The 19,764-nt window shown below is 42.9% G+C and overlaps 1 protein-coding gene across 1 annotated transcript in view; it reads right to left on the bottom strand.

The window, feature by feature from the left end:
* The window catches only part of pkp3a (plakophilin 3a), a 486,421-nt gene that overhangs the window by 379,655 nt on the left and 87,002 nt on the right, over window positions 1–19,764 (bottom strand). The gene's annotated exons all lie outside the window — the stretch shown is intronic.

Genomic DNA, 19,764 nt, shown 5'->3' on the forward strand with positions numbered 1-19,764 from the left:
GAAAACCACAGAAGACAGAAAATCTACTGAATGTTAAAAGTTACTTTTTTTTCTCTTTTTTTGCAATTGAGCACAGAAAACATACGAAAATTTAAAATAATAAGCGCTTCAGCTCTGAGCAGATCCACAGGGGCACGCATGCACCTCGAGGACGCACGTAGGTTTTCAGGAGAAATAATTGGATCACCTTTTATTATTATTTTATTTTTATTTGTTTCTTCCTTCGTGGGCCCTCATGGTGTCTGGGCCCCCCGGATGCGCTGCACTGGTTGCGATATTTACGCCACTGATTTGTTTGTACTTTACTTGAGTATTTCTAATTTGCAATAGTTTTATTTGAAGATGAAGAAGAATAGTTACTTTGTAGATTTGGTTTATTATTACAAAACATACATTAACAACTTCAGCCCCTATACACATTACAGCCATTTGAAAATTAGCCGATCTACAAGCTCACAACTCCCTCAAGGACCCCCGGGGGTCCCCGGACCCCACTTTGGGATCTACTGCTATAGACTCTATAGCAGTAGTTCTCATTTTATGCATGCGCATACCAGTGGTGGAAAGTAACTAAGTACTTTTACTTAAGTACTGTACTTAAGTAAAATGTTGAGGTATTTGCACTTTACTTGAGTATTTCCAGTACTTTTACTTCTACTCCACTACATCTCAGAGCCCAAAATGTGTACTTTTACTTCAGTACAATTATTTGAAAACTTGAGTTCCTAGTTAGTAGTTACTTTAGAGATTTTAATGTTGATTAGAAAACATACATTAACCACTTCAACCCTATACATTTCGGCCATTTGAAAATAGCCGATCTACAAGCTCTCAATGAGTCGCGTTGCGACGCATTGTGAGCTTGTAGATCGGCTATTTTCAATCGATTTTCTACATATTTTGAATTTGTGAAATGTGACATTCTGCAATATGAATACTTTTACTTTTAGTACTTTAAGTATCAGATGTTTGGATGTACAGGTATGGGGATCTCAAGGCCAGAAAGTAGTGGGGTTCTTTTGCCACTCAGTATGTGTAACTTCCGGTATGATGATGATGATGATGATGTCATGCGCATTCCCTCTATTAAATGCCTTGATGTCATATTCAACCATAGGCCTATATTGCCTATTTTGTTATTAAAACCACTGTGAGTAGAGTCTCACAGGTATGGCCCACTTGGTGCTGTAAGCCAATAGGAAGGGGTTATTAAACCACTCTGAGTGGAGTCTCACAGGTATGGCCCACTTGGTGCTGTAGCCAATAGGAAGGGGTTATTAAACCACTGTGAGTGGAGTCTCATAGGTATGGCCCACTTGGTGCTGTAGCCAATAGGAAGGGGTTATTAAACCACTGTGAGTGGAGTCTCACAGGTATGGCCCACTTGGTGCTGTAGCCAATAGGAAGGGGTTATTAAACCACTGTGAGTGGAGTCTCACAGGTATGGCCCACTTGGTGCTGTAAGCCAATAGGAAGGGGTTATTAAACCACTGTGAGTGGAGTCTCACAGGTATGGCCCACTTGGTGCTGTAAGCCACTAGGAAGGGGTTATTAAACCACTGTAAGTGGAGTCTCACAGGTATGGTCCACTTGGTGCTGTAAGCCAATAGGAAGGGGTTATTAAACCACTCCGAGTGGAGTCTCACAGGTATGGCCCACTTGGTGCTGTAGCCTATCGGAAGGGGATACTTCTCGTGTTATTTTAACTGGCTTAAAAACACAACTTGCAGTAAAAGAGACAACGAGATATGGCTTCATGACAGCAAGAGAGCCAACTGCTAGTGGACTAACTATTAGGGCATTTTGACGGAACACTGAACACGACAGGGTTTGTCAGGGAAAACAGTAAACATCTGAGCCGTCGTCTGTATCTCCTCTGATGCACGCAGACAGGAGCACGCTTCAAGGCAGACAGGGAGCGTCAGCGTGCGGACAGGAGCACGCTTCAGGCAGTCAGGGGAGCGTCAGCACGCAGACAGGAGCACGCTTCAGGCAGACAGGGAGCGTCAGGCTGCTAAGCGGTGAGCAGCCTGGCAAAGCACCCACGTCACCCCCGGGGCGACAAAGACAGAACCACGTCACCCCAGGGCCTCCAAGACAGCTTTCAAAAGGCCAGGTCTAATCATCGTCATCATCATCATCATCATCATCATCATCATCATCATTATCGTCACAAACTGTGCAGATCAAAGCTGTTGTGTTCCCAGCATCCGTCCATGTGCAGCGTCAACGCGAGCAGAGCCACACATGCACTAGACAGTTAAGCCAGCACATTCCCTTCAGTAGCCTGCTGGCTGCAGTGCTGCGGTGGTGGTCTTTTTGACAGCAAATTAAATGGTAAATGGTGCATTTATATAGCGCCTTGGCCCTTTATCCAAGACGCTTTACATAGATTGTGTTGCTTTACATTCACCCATTCACACACATTCATACACCGATGGCAGCAGAAACCATGCAAGGCACCAACCAGAACATCAGGAGCAATTGGGGGTTCAGTGTCTTGCTCAAGGACACTTCGACACTAACTCTGGGGGAGCCCGGGTTCGAACTAGCAACCTTGCGGTTACCATCCAGCCACTTTACCCCTGAGCCACCGCCACCCACAAATTAGTCTTTTAGTCTTAGTTTTAGTCATATTTTGTGATCTGAAATGGTTAGTCTTGGTCTAGTCCCACACATTTTTACCAATGCATTTCCAAAACGTTTCCCGAACCCAATTTTCAGGCCTATAGAACAATCATTCAGCGCAATAATAATAATGAATTGCATTTTTATAGCCCTTTTCCAAGTGCTCAAAGCGCCTCACTTCCCGAAATATACTATTGTGCATGTTAACGGGTACTCCCTCGGCCGGGGGGCGAACCCGGGTTCCCTGTTCCAAAGGCACAGTTGTACGTTACCAGTCGACTAAAGAGCCATGCCCCGATAGGCAAGTAGTAACGCAGCACCGTATAAACTACACGTATATGTGACAGCCTTTCAAGCGAACAAAGTTTGGTTTAGTTTAGAGTCTTTTGAATAGCCTACTGATGGATCTGTAGATCTGCTACTTTGGTATTTTTTGTGGACATGTGTCAAGTGTTCATATTTTGTCATCTTGCCCTTTGACCATCAGTTTTATCACCCTCCACAGGCCTAATCATCTCAGACCTATATTATTATATCATATTATATTATGGATTGCCTGACGCCAAGCTCAGATTTTATATCTTAATTAGGCTCCATACTGTCTGCCTGTAGTCAAAAGTTAGCTGGCATATTGAGAGGTCTATTTGGATAAACACTACATGCATTTGACCTTGGTGCCCAGTGAGAAAGTAGATAGGAGTATTTCTCTCTGTCTCTGCTAGCAGGGAAAGAATGTTATCTTCAGGTTGCCATAGCAACGCCAGCCTCTGTGCTTTCCCGGACTATGGCCATCAAGGACGGAATTAAGGAAGCTGTCCCAATATCAGTCCCATCATCTATGTGCTGGTCCAATCAGCGTTCGACACCTAGTGCCAGCGTGGCATTGTGGAAATTAACTGTGTATTGAGCCAATGAAAGTGTATCAACAATTGTTATTCTACAGTATTAATGCCTTTGTAATGAATTGTTCGTCAGAGACTACCCTGTGCCCTTTTGGTGGTACAGGGGAGAGTAATTTGGCTGTATGCGGATCTGTTCTGTCTCTCTGATCTGAAAATGAATTAACTAAACCATAATCTGCTGACTGGACAATCCTTCTTCCTGGTGGTTTCATCTTTTAATTGGGTACAAGGTATTTTTCTAAAAGAGTATTTCCTGCTTAAAGTAATCCTGCTTAAAGCTAATAGTTAACTTGGTCATAGGCTCTCGGCCTAGTGGTGGTGCTGAGTATTTCTGTGTACTCTTTGAGTACTTTCTCTAAAGTATTTTTTATAGTTTTAGCCCTGTGTGGCTCAGTAATTCAGTATAATACAGTCCTTTATATCTTTGGTCCCTTTTGCATTTTATATGCAACAAATGGGTTTTATCTTAATTATAAATCCATCAAATTGGTCCATTTCGAACCGTCTTTTTTCCGAGTATAAGTCTAATTTATTTAATTAGCACCTCCGACAAAAAAGGAACCAGCCCCATCCCCATTTTCATTTATTTTCTGCCGGAAGAACAAAGTCCATGGTCATATTTTTGGAGCAGTGGTTTGTCGATACATTTCCAGTTCTGGAACCGATCCTCCCCATTTTTGGGAACATACAAGCCGCGGATCTGTGGACGAACGAACGAAGCATGAGTTATACAGCTTGCCTTGGCCGGTCCTCCACAGATTTCCCCCCCCCCATCTGGACCGTCTGTCCGTACGACGGTTCCTCTCCGCTTCGGTGCCCTCTGTCTGGGTCCGGTCTGCCTACGTGATTCTCCCAGCTTGCTTTTCTCAAGTTAAGTAATTTACCTTTCTGTTACTTTCATAGATTATACTGTTATTATAATTTATTGCCGTACATTCATGTCTGGGACTTAATCCCTGAACATGTCTCAGTCACATTACTCTTCCTCCTCTTTTCATTTTCAGGATGTGCCGCTACGCGTGCGCTGCGTCCTAATCCTTTGTTTATACTTTCTACTTCATTTCTTATCTATTTATAATATGTTTGCCTTCCTACATGTGGTTATCGTTTGCTTGATCCCCTTATTGATATCGCTGTAGGAATCCATAGATGTTACTTTTATAGTCTTCTTTCTCTCAAACCTCGACGGGGGTGCGAGAGTAGAGTAGGTTCTTTTTATACCGTAAAAAAGGTCTGTGATTCCTTTCACCATATGATTACACATTTTTTTATCACCCCTTTTACATTGTACCTTATAGTAGTGTTCGGTTTTTATGACACTAATGATTTTAGAGTGTGTAGGCTCCTTATCTAAGGAATTTAGGGAGGAGAGCAACAGGCTCTCCTTCGTGCGTGTGCGTGCGTGTGATAACGCATGCCTCCAACTCTCTCTCTCCTTCTCTCCTTTTTCTCTATCTGCCTGTGGGCCTCTCTGTCTGTCTGCGTGCGTGTTCGTGCGTAGCTGTGTATATCACTGTCTTGTGTTTGGATGGATGTGTGTGTTGTCCCGTAGAACAGTTATTCTTCTTTTAGGCCTAATAGTTGAATGATGTGGGTGTGTGTGTAGCGTGCCATTCGTTCAATGTCACCTATTTACGCTGTACATAATTTTATTTGTATTTAGAGTGACTGAGTGAGTACGTTTATCCTGTGGGCGGATATGTTGCCCTTGTCTATGTGTGTGCATGCGTTCGTGCGTGTGTCAGTAGCTGAGACAATTACGCACAGGGTGCGTGTGTGCGTGCATATGTGTTTGTCCGTGTTCATGTGTATATGTGTGTGGGTGAAACACCATTTGATTGTTTGTTTTTTTTTAGAGTGTGACAGTACGGGTACTTGCGTATAGCCTCCATTCTAATGATTAGTGATAATATTAGGGATGCGTGACGACTATTTACTATTGATTTATTTATCTGTCAGGCTCCGTGTCCCGCTATTTATCATCATTTCATACACTTTATAATTGCCTAGTGGCTGTGCCATGGTTTTTCAATTTTAGATAGCACCCCTTCAACATTTGAATGCCCATTATCATGACAATTTATTATTGATTTCAACCAATCCCCTTATTGATTTCATTCATTTATTATTTTGTTATTATTTCATTTCATTTATTTTTTTTTGAGTGGTGTCAACCATTCTTTCCCAAGACATTTTATTCCTGTTATTTTAGATTTTTTGGATTTTTTTGGTTTGAACTTTTTACTCTATCTCTCTGAGACCTGATGTGTACAAATCATGGTCAATTTCGGTCTATCTTGACCTTGGCTAACCTGCGTGTGGCGATTAGCTACGTCTTAATGACGCGCAGGGGACAGTATAGGACCCTGATTTAAGTTAAATCCCAGAGTGGTACAGTTCTCTGTATTCACTGATTTTTTTTTCTTAGGCGTTCAGAAGGCTTCCCATCCTATGCAGAACATATAAACGATTCTGCGCCCCATTTTGGGCAAATCTTCGTCTATATACTTGTTTTCTACTTCAGATATCGTTTTATTGTATTCTCCCTGCCCTTTATCGTTAAGGTGCACATACATACATAGAATGCTGGTTCTCTGTCTTTCTCTGTCTCCCTGTCTACCTACACGCCCTACTTTCACCCTTAGCTGTGTAACATGCGCGGTTGGTAGAACAGTCATTTTCATTTTTTTTTAAACCATACCCTGTGGATGTTTACCCTGTTGATGAATTGTTTATAATTGTTGTTTCATTTCATTCACCAGTTGTTTTTTCTCTTTCTGTTTTTATCTCACAGATACGGATTTCTGGTGGTTTCGTGGGTCAGGAACAAACCCGGGACAGAGTAATCTAGAGGTCAACAAGAAGTGATGGAGAATAGAGTGAATGGACATGTGTTGTGGACCTCGAGATTCCTTTCCCTTTGTTTATAAGGTTTGACCCTTGACCCCGACCCACTCAGAACCGTCTGAATCAGTATCATTAGACCCCGACCCACTCAGAACCGTTTAAAAAACAGTATTAGGCCCGACCCCCTAGAACAGTATAGGCCTTATGCCATCTGCCCATAGATTTCCCATCGGGAACAAATTAGAATTCCACTCATGTTTCACCATGCACATAATTGTTTTATGTTTTTCTTTTCTAAGACACTGTATTTTGCTAAAACGCTGTTACCCTTCCCTACCTAGTATTAGGATTCATTTGATCATTCCTTCTCCCCTCAATTGATTAATATGGTATTTTGACTATTCATTTTCCAGATCCCAGATCTGCTTCATTATATAGATTATGTAAACTGAATTATCCCATCTTTGGACAATCTAAATTGCCTTACATTAGGATTCATTATCCCACCTCATCATATTTTTATTATTTTAAATTTGATTCATATTTTACCTCTGAATTTGGAATATCCCTCCATTGTAAACATTTAATCTTTATTATCCCCGAACCACCCCTTGACCTTACATTGAGATATTTAGAATAGGGACATCTTTCCCTTCCATTTCATTTTATTATTTTGTTTTCATCACCTTGAGTTTGACTTGATTAGGCATATATATCCTCCCCTGAATAGACTTGATTCTATATTTGGCTTTATGGTACTAATGGACTCGCCAGGAAACGACACGACATCATCAATTACCCTGTCCCCCCCTTTCCAAGCTCTGCTTGGTATAAGAACTGTTAGGGGCATCTCCGGCCGTTTTCTCCCGTTTGAATCACAAAGAATGTATCTGTCAATGAGAAAGTATAGGCTGAGATTGTCACCTATGGGTCACCTGTTATGTCACCCATCCTGGGGGGCGGGGCGAAGATTCGGCTCCGACAACGAGCCAAACCATCCAGTGTCTGCTCTGATGAGCTACAAAGAACTTTGTTGTCAAACTCTGACACTTTCGACGGCGTAGGAACGCTGCAACATTGCTGAGTTCTTTGAGAACCCCGAAGATAGAACATCGAGAGAGAAAAGTCATTCTGTCTCTCTCCCACAGTACCATCTAAATAAGGAGTGATTGTTTGCCTAGTCTTAAGTCAAAACTATTTTTTATTTTTCATTGTTCCTGTTTCCACTGCCTTAGTATAGAGTTAATTTTTATTTCTCATCTCCCTATTGACCCTTATATTATTTTAATTTAATTCCCTGAAGATTGATTATTGATTATTGATCACATTTGACACTTCATCCACAAAACGTGATGGAGTTGATGGATCTGTAGATCTGCTACTTTGGTATTTTTTGTGGACATGTGTCAAGTGTTCATATTTTGTCATCTTGCCCTTTGACCATCAGTTTTATCACCCTCCACAGGCCTAATCATCTCAGACCTATATTATTATATCATATTATATTATGGATTGCCTGACGCCAAGCTCAGATTTTATATCTTAATTAGGCTCCATACTGTCTGCCTGTAGTCAAAAGTTAGCTGGCATATTGAGAGGTCTATTTGGATAAACACTACATGCATTTGACCTTGGTGCCCAGTGAGAAAGTAGATAGGAGTATTTCTCTCTGTCTCTGCTAGCAGGGAAAGAATGTTATCTTCAGGTTGCCATAGCAACGCCAGCCTCTGTGCTTTCCCGGACTATGGCCATCAAGGACGGAATTAAGGAAGCTGTCCCAATATCAGTCCCATCATCTATGTGCTGGTCCAATCAGCGTTCGACACCTAGTGCCAGCGTGGCATTGTGGAAATTAACTGTGTATTGAGCCAATGAAAGTGTATCAACAATTGTTATTCTACAGTATTAATGCCTTTGTAATGAATTGTTCGTCAGAGACTACCCTGTGCCCTTTTGGTGGTACAGGGGAGAGTAATTTGGCTGTATGCGGATCTGTTCTGTCTCTCTGATCTGAAAATGAATTAACTAAACCATAATCTGCTGACTGGACAATCCTTCTTCCTGGTGGTTTCATCTTTTAATTGGGTACAAGGTATTTTTCTAAAAGAGTATTTCCTGCTTAAAGTAATCCTGCTTAAAGCTAATAGTTAACTTGGTCATAGGCTCTCGGCCTAGTGGTGGTGCTGAGTATTTCTGTGTACTCTTTGAGTACTTTCTCTAAAGTATTTTTTATAGTTTTAGCCCTGTGTGGCTCAGTAATTCAGTATAATACAGTCCTTTATATCTTTGGTCCCTTTTGCATTTTATATGCAACAAATGGGTTTTATCTTAATTATAAATCCATCACCTACCATTTAATTTCGTTTCAGTCATATTTTTAGTCACCTGAAATGTTTTTGTTTTATTAGTCTTAGTTTGACTTTGTCGCCAAAATTGCAAATGTATTTTGGGGGTGCCTCGATGACACGTTGTGAGCTCTATTTAGATTGGCTAATTTCAGCGTTCTCCTGGGGTTTCATTATGCTGTTGTTTTTGCAGACATATATTTTGTGTATTTTTTGTATTTTAACTATTTTTATAAATGTTTATAGCAGGTCGTCCAATGATCCCTGGGTCGGCGGTTCGAATCCCGGCTCCTCCTGTCCACATGTCGAAGTGTCCTTGGGCAAGACACTGAACCCCATTGCCTCCAATGAGTCGGTTGGTGTGAGCTTGCCACCATTGGTGTGTGAATGTGGGAAGTGAGGACGCTGGCGTCGACTGTTCGCCGCTTCACCTCCCAATTTATGAATGAATGAACCATTGTAAAGTGCTTTGAGCACATGGAAAAGCGCTATAAAAATGCAATTCAATATTATACCCTGAAGAAGGCAACTAGCTTGTCGAAACGTTGGTAAATAAAAAGTTTTTTTTGGCATCGGGACTACGAGCTGTGCAACCTCTCCTTTCTGTCATTAAGTTTGCCTCCCGTGGTCAGCAACCTCCCTACTCGTGGTGTGCGCTCCTACCATTTTGTTAGCGTTTGCAACCCAAACATGAAATGGCCTGACTGTCTGTTTAAAGGTGGCGATACACTACGTATTTTATTGCTAGTATTTTTTACTCAAGTACACATCCTTCTTCCATGAGCCTTAGCGGAGATCGAGTATATCTCCGTCATACAGTAACAGTACACACTTCATTTAATTTCCATTACAAAGCCTCAGCTGCTCTCCATATGAAAACAAAGCCTGTTAATTAAAAAGCTGCTATATTCAAGCAGCCTCTTGGAACGAGCCTCGCTGCCTGCGTGCGACGTGCGCATGCAGTTAACGCATTTTGACCTGGGAACGATTCTACAAATGTCTTTCAGAAAATCCTGATAGTTTTCTGAAAAACCCTATGTTTCTATGTCAGTCGTTCTTAAACATTTTCATGTCAAGGACCCCCCAAGATTATATGTAATTGGCCTGCCGACCCCCCATCTGAAAACATGTTGTTCCAGGGACCCCCCGACCCCTCCAGAAGAAAAGATTTTAGTTAAAAACATTGGCTCTGAAAGAATATATATATTAAAAGATTTTCGCCACATTTTCACGATTTTTCAAAAATAGCAGACCTACAAGCTCGTAGATCTGCTATTTTTCAATAGCTAAAGTATAACATAATGCTTTAAAACACCAAAAGGGGTTCCCGCCCAAAATGGGTTAAGCCACGGTGCGCTAGCTAGCTGCATGCCGGGATGGACCGCGGACGGACGGACGGACGCACGCATTTGGAAACCAAATGAGCTCATTGTTGTTGCCTGGCCATTTGCTTCTTTCATCTGCAGATCATTGTCCTGTTTTTTCCCCCCCTCTCTAGTGACTGTTTTGTTCAGTCCTTTGATTAAAGCACTAAGGCCTGGAACGCTATCCGTGTCACTTCTTAGCGCTCAACCTCATTAATAACTGCATTATTTTACACTTTAAGCTGTTGGAAAAATAACAGATCTTACAAGCCTCGGCTTGGGACGTCCGTCCCAAAACAAACTGTCACAATTCAGAAGACGTTTGTAAGAATCGGGTGCTCAGGTCTCAAGGGGTTAAAGCACTCAGGCCTGGTCCATTACTCATCTGCTTGGACAGGTTCAGTGGTGGAAAGTAATCAAGTACATTTACTCAAGTACGGTACTAAAAGGTAGGGTAAGGGTTAACCCATTCAGAATGGGATCCCCTTTTGGTGTTTAGTTACAGGCCACATGGTGTGGCCTGTAAAAACTAGTTATTCTAATGTGGTCTACATGATTTCATGCAAATGCAATTTACTGTATGTAGGCGTGTTCTGTCAAGTTTTCCTCTATGTTTTTGAGACCACCACTCCTCAGTTTTCTCAGTGTTTCAGCCTTGGGATATTGCCATGCAATATCACCATGTAGCGCGGTGGGGAGTCCCACAGGCCCAAGTTGTTATTTCATTTACTTATTTGTTTTTCATTTTAACATGCAGTTTTTTTGTCTCCACCAGGCCGAAGTCATGGGGAGAGAGTATGTGTGCATGCGTCCATCCGTCCGTCCGTCCGTCCGTCCGTGTACATCTAATCTCCGGCACCGTTAACCTGGTCGATGCCAAATTTTGTACGCACACTCCCTGGATGCCAACGATGAACCTCTGCTCCAAATTATCCAGAACGGCCTGTTATAGCGCCACCACTTTTGTAAATCACATTTTTTTATATTACTCCTCCAGATTCTGTCAAACATCCCGCAAATCGGTACACAGTATCTCTATAGTCATGTGTTCAAGACGGATCTGTCCGATATTTCATATTCCATCCTAATTGGCTAACATTGCCTTTCAATGTTTGCAGAATTGGCCCGTTTTGAACAAAAAGCCTCAAATCATGAATGCAGCGTGCAATTTACGTGAAATCTTTCACAGACTTGCCTACTAGGCTGAGGAATATATCCCACCCTTTTCACATTGACCTGTTATAGCGCCACCATGTGGATTTTTGCAAATTGCCATCCAAGGCGTGAGAAGAAATAGCGCTCTTTTCACATTGGCCTATTATAGCGCCACCAGGAGGCCACAACCTGACCTGGCCTGGTGGAGACCTGTGCCCCGAGGGGCACCTTTCTTCTTGTTTTTCCTGTTGCTGTTGGTCGTCATGGCAGCCAGTTCCCACCTGATGTTGTGTGGAAGTTCAGACTGGTCCAGACCGTATTGAATAACTGCTAGCTTGGATAACGTCTTCAGACTAGGACTCAAGTCTAAGACATACAGGTCATCACGTGTGTTCTGTCCTCCAAAGAGGATGACGCGATCTCCCACAATGCAACAGCACATCCTACATGTTGTACACAGGCCTGTCCCCTTGGGTTTAACCTTCTTCCAGGATAATCTCTCTGGATTGAATTTCCACAGATCATCTAGTTTAGATGAGTCTTTACAGCCGTTGCCACCAAATATGTACAGCTCTCCATTGTAGGCAAAGGTTGAATGATCATAGCGTTCTTTTGGAGAACGCTGTGTAGATGGTGTGCTCATGCTGGACCAGAAGTTGGTCTCTGGGTCAAACACTCTGACGATGTTGCCCTGGTCCCCATGGCCTCCAAATACAAACATCTTTGTCCCGATTATGGTGGCAGAGTGACAACATGAACCAGGTGGAGTTCCTCTGGTCTGAATTAAGGACCAGACCATTGTGGTGGTGTCCAACTTGTACAGTTCATAATTGTCTTTTGTCCGTCCAGTATGGGTGACATATATGACCTTCCCCAAGACAGAAGCGGAGTGGTAGCAGCAGCACCTCCCATCTGGAACGGCCCCTGATATCCTGGGCTTGGACCATCTATGGGTGTCCACATCAAAAGCATAAAGAACGTTACACTTAGAATCATCCCAGATGTAGACTGTGTGTTCTATCAGCACAGCTATGTGCTTGTGGTGCATGGAAGGAACCTCAAGGTGACGCTCTCCTCTTCTAGGTGTCACTGCGGTCAACTTCACCCAGCGCATTGTCACTGTGTTGAAGACGTTCACACCAAGCTGATCTGTGTCGCCATCACAACCCCCTTCAAAGGAGTACACTTTATGTTCCACTGCTACGGCAGCATAACCATATTTTCTTGGTTCTTCCTTCAAATGCAATGTCCAGCAGAACATTTCTCACACCGCAGTTCTAATGTGTGCACGTATTCTGTTCAACGGTGTTGACGTCTAATTTCCAGGAAGCGTCGGTACAGACAGGTGGATGCAACGGTAAAAGTCGGCGAGTGATATTTTATCCGCGTGACAATTCATTATAAAGGACCCGGGCTGTGACGATGACATTGTGATGTCGTTGTGTGATGACGTCATCACAGAGAACACATCAATGACATCACTGACTGTCTGTCATCTGGATGATGTCAAACAGAACGCCAACAAGCCCGTAGGAGTACATGCACTGACCAATTAGTCTACTTGGCCCATAGAGCCCCATTGTGAACCCGGACATGTTGAGTACACCAAAGTTTTATGTTAGACATGTTGAGTATGGGTCCCCAGCATGTAGAAACTGATGTTAGAAATGTTGAGTATGGGTGCTAACTTGCATTTGTTGAGCAATCTTCATAATTGGCATAATATGTGACCATACCATTAACAACCTATAGTAGGCAAACAAAATAAATCCAAATTTCATCATGCTTTATGTAGCATGTGACGTGTCAAACTAGGGGGTTTTCATGATTCTGAATCCATTTCAATAGGAGTATGTGCACTGACCAATAGGAGTACGTGCACTGACCAATATAACCCTCCCCGCCCGGCTTCCGACCCAACAAACACAGCCTACCTAGCTGGCCACTGCAGGGGACAGGTGGTCTGTTACAGAGAGGGCCGCCTATACAGTACCTAGCTATTCCGACTCGGCACATTACTAACCCTCTCCCTAAACCTAACCGCACATGCACGGAAGCCACGAATGGCAGTACGTCCGAATGCCACTCTGTCCCCCTCCACTAGCGCCTCATAATAATACAGATAATTTAATCCACTTCTTTACACTTGTAAATCTGTGACAATGGAAGTTGATTCTGAAGTGCACTGGGCCACAGGCCAGAAGCAAGCCTGGCCTGTGTTAAGGTAGCACTTCAGTGTACTGCCCTTTGCTACGGTGGCGGACTGTGCAACTAACATTGTGTATCTGGCTTTATTAAAAATGCCATTAGGCTATGCGTACCAGCTGCCTCTGTTGTGCCTTATAGTCCATTAACGTTTTGGTTTTACTATTATGTAATTCACTGAATGTCATCAGAATCAGAAGAAGAAGAAGAAGAAGAAGAAAAAAACAGACAAATACAATAAGGGACTATAGGCCATTCTGGCTGGCTGGCAGGCAGGCAGGCAGGCAGGCCAAACACAACTCTAGACTACCTCTACCGGAGGTCACGCATAAACATTTTAACGGAATTGACTTGAATTTAAATATTCGCCTCGGTTCATCCCGTTCGCGCAACTTCTCGTCTTTGCATTGACTGTGTATGTAATTAAATTCCTTTTCAGCCGTGTCTTATTCCAGGTGGAAATAATTACCCCGCCGGGTCCGTGAATCAGGAGTTAAAACCGTAATTATTTCCTATAACATCACATGTCTAAGTCACCGGAAACGGAACATACATTGTCCATCCATCCATACATCTTCAACCGCTTATCCGTAGTCTCGTCGCGGGGGCAACAGCTCCACCAGAGAGCTCCAGACATCCCTCTCCAAAGCAACATTTGTGACTTCCTCCTGGGGGATCCCGAGACGTTCCAAGGCCAGTGAGTCGATGTAATCCCTCCATCTGCGCCTTGGTCTGCCCCGGGGTCTCCTCCCAGTGGGACGTGCCTCAAGGACCTCCCAAGGGAGACGCCCGAGAGGCATCCTAACCAGATGCCCGAACCACCTAAGCTGGCTCCTTTCCAGGAGAAGGAGCAGCGGCTCTACTCCGAGGCTCCCCCATGTGACTGAACTTCTCACCCTATCTCTAAGGGAGATGCCAGCCACCCGTCGGAGAAAACTCATTTCGGCCGCTTGTATTATTCTTTCTTATTCTTTCGGTCATGACCCACACTTCATGACCATAGGTGAGAGTAGGAACGAAGAATGCTCGGTAGACAGAGAGCTTTGCCTTCGGGCTCAACTCTCTTTTCGTCATTTTAAATTAAAGCTCCTTTTGATTAGAATCGGAATCTGGGATTAGAATCCGAGGCAAAAGTGTAAAGGTTGACCGGATGACCAAGGCTCCAAGAATGCATTTTGTTGTTTTTTTTATTTACCCAAAGTCTTCAAACACCAACCAGGCAGTGCAAGAATATTCACAGTGACGGACTGTCCAAAAATGAAGCACATCAAAAATCACACAGGAAAAAGGCTAAAAGAACAGTAACCTGAGCTAACGTGTTAGGTTTCTGGTCTGGAGGGGGCGGGTGAACTGAACGTACTGTATTTCTGCCTGATGAACGTTACTGTGAACGTGTTAATTCTGGGCATGTGTGAACGTCACTCTCTGACAGTTCACTTCGTTCAAGTCAAGACTGTGTGCGAACAGATTTCCATCTAAACACAAATCAGACACCAAATGATTGTGCACTATCTCTGGAGGCTGGAGCGCGCGCGCAACGCGGTCAAGTTGTATCGAAGCGATGATGATGTGCTTGTGCGCTCGCAGACCAGATGCGCTGATCCTGATCCACGCAGACAGCCATGCACAGAACATGCCCCGACCCAAAACACTGAGGTAAACACAAGGAAAAGGATTAAGAATTCGATGGCATTTAACAATGCAAATGAGCTATTTTTTTCCAAAATGTAAAACAAAAATATAATAAGGAATTAATTTGGATAATGGTAATGTAGATATTGTAAAAGTTGTCACTTTATTAATCCCAACGTTTTTTTTAAGGTTTGGACATAGGAATAAAGTCTGCAGTTCTATATATATGGCTATGGGTTTGAAACAAAACAAAAACGACAAAGATAAAATAGCAATTTTTTGAACCATGAACTTTAGTTCAAAATGTTGAATTATCTGGGCCGTGGCTCAGCGGTCCGGGCACCTTGGCTGGTGATCCAGTCTGGCAGTGTGCCGCGGGTTCGACTCCCAATCCCGACGGCCTTTGCTGCATGTCACCCCCCCCATCTCTCTCCCCATTTCCTGTCAGCCTACTGTCTGTCCCTCCATAAAAAATATAAAATAAAAATGTTGAACTATGAACTGATTTAGTTAATTTACATTTTTGAACTGTGAACTGAACTAGTTCATAAAAAAGTGAACTTTCCCAACACTATAGTAATTAGTATCGTTAACTTAAACAAGACAAACTAAGGCCCATAAGTTATACAATTACATTACTTTACCATGACTGTAACAGCTGTAACTAGAAAAAGTGCCCTTCTGGGCACAGGTCTCCACCAGGAGGATAGGATTGTGTGTGATGTTTGGCAAAAGGCTGATTTGAAAACTGTCAAGTGGCATTTCTTCCTCAGCCTAGTAGCGGGAATAGGCATGCACAGTTTCACCGCAATCGGACGCTGCTTTGCGGAGTTGTGGCAATTTGTACAAAACGGGCTACTCCTGAAAACTTTAGAAGCCAATCGTAGGCAATCAGGATGGATAATTATGAGAAATCAAACAAATCACATGATCACATGACTATGGAGAGCATGTGTACCGATTTGCGTGTAATTTGGATAAAATCTGAAGGAGTAATATTAGAAAATGTGTTTTACATATGTCGGCCTCCTGGTGGCGCTATAAAGAGCAGATGTGAAAAATTCCAGGCAAAAGTTTTTCCTTGGCCTCTAGGGAGTGTGCATACATGGTTTTACACAGATCGGTGCAGTTATAGGTAAAACACAAATCGGCCAGTTATAGCGCCACCATGAGGCTGAGTTGAAAATATTCAAGTGGCATTTCTTCCTCGACCTAGTGGGAATGTGCGTGCAAAATTTCACGGAAATCACACCATGTGTTCATGATTTGCAGCATTTTGTTTGAAACGGAGCACTCCTGCGAACTTTGGAAGCCAATCTTGAAAAATCTGAAAGACCCGTTTCGTTGAATGGCTCTAGAGAGACTGTGTACCAATTTGCGTAATGTTTGGACAAAATCTGTAGGTGTACTGTCAAAACATTTGTTTTGCACAAAGCGGCCTCCTGGTGGCGCTATAACAGGCCAATGTGAAAACTTTGGGGCAGAGGTTCAGCTCTGGCATTCAGGGAGTGTGTATGCAGAGTATGGCTGCGATCAAGCCAACGGTGCCAGAGATTAGCTGTTCACAGACGGACACACGGACGGACGGACGGACACACGGACGGACGGACGGAGTGCAAAACATACTCTCTCCCCATGCCTTCGGCCTGGTGGAGACAATTATTTGTTTTGTATTTAATTTCAGTTATGCATTGCTTATTCAATGCATGTCCAAGTTGGGGTGTGCACACTTTTCCGACACACCAAAGGTCCGAAGCGCGGGGACATGCGATGTGAAAATGCGATGGGTCCGACATGTCGGACTAGTGAAGAAACACGGGGGAAGGTTGCCGTATATTAGATTAGTCGATGAGTGGTTCTTCCAAGGCTCTTCCTTGCACATATGTCGCTTGACAGTGTGATGCAGAAGTTCAAGTTTGTGTGTCGCTGTGCTCATGGCCATGGCATGCGGGCACTAGTGATCTTCTCATTGCTTGTGTTGCCAGTTTTGCAAGAGAAACAAGTGGCCAGGTCTATGAAAACAAGCACAAATGAAAATAGCTGATCTACAACCTCACAGCGACACATTGTGAGGTTGTACATCCGTTATTTAAAAACACATTGAGAATAAATTGAAATATTTTGAATATTTTTTAAACATTTTAATAAAAAAGGCACAAAATATGTTCATATGGATGTCTGTGGACAATTACATATTAATCTGGGGTTCCTTGATGTGAAGAAATGTGGAAGCAACTACTATACACTTTAGAATCAAGCCCAAAAAAACATCAACCAGCAACTACCAATAATTTATTTGCAAGTGACTTTACAGAAAAACAAGTCAAAGGTTTCTTATAATAAGCAGACATGGCAACACGGCCTGAAGGAAGCAAAGCACACACACAAGGAGCCCCAGTACGTTGGCGGGGAAAAACGTGGATAGAGCAGCCAGTAAGATATGTTGTTTTGTATGTTATTTTGGAATGTATTTTCTTTATTTCATTTATAATTACGTGCTGTATTATGTTTACGCCATGTTAGTCTAAGCATTTGTGTATTTTTGTGTTTGTTACCAGTTCAACGTTGGTTTCAATAAATCCAGCAGTATGCAGAACACTGACTCATTTTTGGACAAGACCAGAGGGAGTGATATAATGACCACTTACAATTTACATTTCATATTTCAGGCACCACTTAACAACATTAGGCCTATTAGAAAAGCTACAATTTAAAACCGGAACCAACACCCTTCACCTCTACAGCGCTTGGCACCTCCCAATCAACAGGATTGCCAGCACTGGAGAGGAGAGACAAGTGACCAACAATCAATTGAACATCATGTTTAAAATAATTGCAATGTCCATGCTCAGGAATTAATTAAGATATAGTAAAGACATACAAATATGAAACGCACCACTCCCCACAGTCACTTCCAAGCTGGCCAGCGATAATTAATTAGAAGCAATTATGTATTCAGATGACAGTGTGTGCATGTGTGTGTCAGGATGCAGAGTGTTTTGAACCCCCCAAAAACGTCACAGCAAACAAGGGCAGATTTCAAAGTATTAAATAAAGGAAAAGGCAAGTCTTACACTGGAATTGCTGGCAGGACTCATGCAAACAGAAAATGACAAAGTAGTCAAACAGGAACAACAGGACCATGAATCGACGACATCGAACTATGGACTGACAATGAGTGTTTGCATTCTTTGCAAAGTGTCCAGTCTTATAGGGAGCAGGTTGATTGGCAAAGTGTTCACAGGTTGGCTGACGAGAGAGTTGGAGACAGGTGTGTAAATGGGACCATAGATATTAAAAAAAAGATGCCTCATTGGCCGCTGCAGTTCGTTGGAGCGATGTGTGTACTGACCAATCACAGCGCATCTTTACCGGGACTTCATCAGACCCGAACATGCGCTCTGTGACGCATGCTCATGCTTCCGCGGGGCTTCGCAAGGAATCTCGGGAATGTTTTGCCCCACCTTGAGCCAGAGCCGGAAAGGGCGTCTACTGTACGTTTATATGTCTATGAATGGGACTGCAGTGTGGTGGAAATGAATGTGGGAGTGGCCAGGGTGGAGAGATGGTCTGTGGAGTGACAGACCATGACAGTGTGTGCATTGTCCCTGTTTGTCTTATGTATTACAGGCTGCCTGTGACAAAAAGCATGTAAAAACGCAGTGGTGGAAAGTAAGTACTTTTACTTAAGTACAATTTTGAGGTATTTGTACTTTACTTGATTTTCCAGTACTTTTACTTCTACTCCACTACATCTCAGAGCCAAAATTTTTACTTTTACTTCGCTACAATTATTTGAAAACGTAGTAGGCATATACAGCAATATACGGTAATATACATGTGTGATGGTACAATTCGGAAGTTTACCGGAGTTTGTTGGAAAGTTTAATGGGAGTTTCCTGTAATATACACATGCATATTCCATGCTTTTCGCACAGTGTCAGTAGGTGTTCCCGCATAACTTCCGGGTATGATGATGATGTCACACGCATACCCTCTATTACTTCCTTTGAACGAAAACGTGATGCGTGATGACGTGTCGAGTCCAGCATAAACAAAAATTCACCTGTTCTATTCCCATTGCTGCGTGTCCGTCCAAACACGCGTGCACGCGTCACACATGTAGCGAATCTACGTCCCATACCCTGGAGGAGTGAAACGGAAACTACAAAATAAAATGTGAAACTACAATTCTTCTTCTTCATTTCACGACGTCTTTAATCAATGTAAAACATTAAAATAAATCCATGGCACTTAACCGATGGATTTGAAAACTCAATGTGTAATAAGTTACTATAGGACAGGGGTTCTCAACCCTGGGGTCATGACCCCTCGGGGGGTCGCCAATTTATTTTGAGGGGTCCCCAGATTATTAAAAACATGCGTTCTGTATTTGTGTATGAAGCCTAAGGCCTCATATACACATATCACATGCATTTTCTGTGTTCTGTCTGTGTTTAATGGCCAACAACAATGCAATTCCAATGGGAGTCACATGGTTTGACCAAACATTTGTGTTTGATGGGCAGAACACAGCCATCAAACAGAATTGTTTGGTCAAACCATGTGACTCCCATGGTGATCCCCTTTCATGGCACACAGTCACTCGCATGCACGCACACGCACACGCACACACACACACACACACACACACACACACACACACACACACACACACACACACAC

This window comes from Electrona antarctica (assembly GCF_951216825.1).
Source record: "Electrona antarctica genome assembly, chromosome: 5".
In the NCBI taxonomy this organism is placed as follows: domain Eukaryota; kingdom Metazoa; phylum Chordata; class Actinopteri; order Myctophiformes; family Myctophidae; genus Electrona; species Electrona antarctica.